At 37.4% G+C, this 1,842-nt stretch overlaps 1 pseudogene; it reads left to right on the top strand.

Annotated features, from left to right (window-relative positions):
* Nucleotides 1-381: 381 nt before the first annotated feature.
* Nucleotides 382-714, top strand: LOC145821918 (RNA-binding protein Y14 pseudogene; annotated as a pseudogene).
* Nucleotides 715-1,842: the final 1,128 nt, after the last annotated feature.

The following is a 1,842-nucleotide window of genomic DNA, read 5'->3' as shown; positions in this document are numbered from 1 at the left end:
AAATAATATCGTAGTCATTAAATTTAATGTAAGTGTATATAAAATGTATAAAATATAATTTTTTGTTAAATTTAATAATTAAATATTATTTTTTGTCATTTTATTTAACTAAAATAGGTAGATAGTATATATAAAAATTAAATAAAAAATAAGGTTTAAATTAACAAAATGAAAATTTAAAGATTTTTTTTATTATAAGGTCAAATTCTTGAGATTTTTATTATTAATTTTTTAAAAATGAAAATTAAAATAAATAGATAAAGTTTTTTTTTTTTGAACAAAAATAAATAAAGTTCTACCCCAAATAAACCGATCTGTCAAAGCGAATCCAAACCCTCGGAGCGCAAAAACCCTTACCCGAGAGAGAGAGAGAGAGAGAGAATGGCGAACATAGATGTAGAAGCGGTGGACTTCGAGCCGGAGGACGACGATCTCATGGACGAGGACGGCACTGTTGACGTCAACACTGCTTCGCCTAGGGCTCCTCTCCCAAAGCTCAAGTCCGCCATTACCGACGGCTCCTCCGCCTTCGCTGCCGCCACTGCTCCCAAGAAGACCAAAGGCCGTGGTTTCCAAGAAGAGTCTGATGCGGATCGCAACAACCGCTTGGCCGGTCGCTTCGACTCTCTCAACTTCGATGGCGGCCTGGTCCTGAACGATGTCTGTTCTCTCTCCCCCTCTCTCTGTAGTTCAGTTTCTGCTTTTTTGGTTTAATTTTATTAATGTAATATATATATATATATATATGGAGTAACTTCATTTGTGATATTATGTGATCTGTGAATTCTAGAAAATTTTATAGAATAACTATTCATGTTTAGATGAATGTGTGATAAGACTGGAAAAATATAGAATTAGAAATGTATATATTGGGAAAATGGCAGAAATCAAATCATAAGTTGAGAGAGATTATGTTTAGATGGTTTTAGATGATTCGGTCATGTATAATGAACACCTACAACTATAAGGAAAATGTTAGGATCAAACACATCCAGAAAATTATCTCACACACACACAGAACATAATATTTACGTAGTTTGGCCCAATGCCTACGTCCACGGAGTAGAAAAGAGGATTTCACTAAAATGGAGCAAAATACAAAAACAGAGTAGGAGATAAAACTCTCACTCAACTCACAACTCTCTCTTTTTCAATTTTCGGATACAATTCATCATCTCCCTCCCATCTGTATTTATACACAAAGATGAAAGAGAGAGAGGGGGGGATACCAACCCATCAAAAGTTTCTACCCTCTTTAATGGTGAATGGTGAAAATCAACAAACAACAACAACAACGTGAAGAGAAGGGAGAGCTGATCGTTCAGATGCCCAGCTCAGACCTCCTACTCTGGAGATGGAAATCTTCCTATGCCATCTTCTTTGACTCTCTCTTTTGCATGGTTTTGCATGCATGTGGGTTGAAGCAACAGAAAAATGATATGATCACTGTAAATAGAGATGTTACGTGATGTGGTAGTGAATAAAATATAAATTTATACAATTTACTTGATTATGTAGCCCTTGATAGAGCTTACTAGCAAAAAAAGATTCAGGTAGCTGACCCATTGTAGACACCCCATTTTTGACCGACCTTAAGACTTAGACGTCATCGATTGAGCGCTTGGTGATAGTGCATGTTGCGCTCGTTTCGAGGTTCCGAAGTTTTGGCTGAGAGTCTTGCCTCCGGGCCTCTAAACTCTTTATGCTTTGGCTCAGTTTGTGGACTGAATCTTGTTTTCTCTTCCCGGAGGGAGGGAGAGGTCTTGTAGACCATCTCTTTGTGGTCGTCGACCACTCTTTGTGGTCGTAGGCCACTTTTACCGTTTGGAGACTAGTTTTTGA

Source organism: Camellia sinensis, chromosome 3, assembly GCF_055761805.1.
Source record: "Camellia sinensis isolate YWXY chromosome 3, ASM5576180v1, whole genome shotgun sequence".
NCBI lineage: Eukaryota > Viridiplantae > Streptophyta > Magnoliopsida > Ericales > Theaceae > Camellia > Camellia sinensis.
This window is presented reverse-complemented; position numbering and strand designations above follow the sequence as displayed.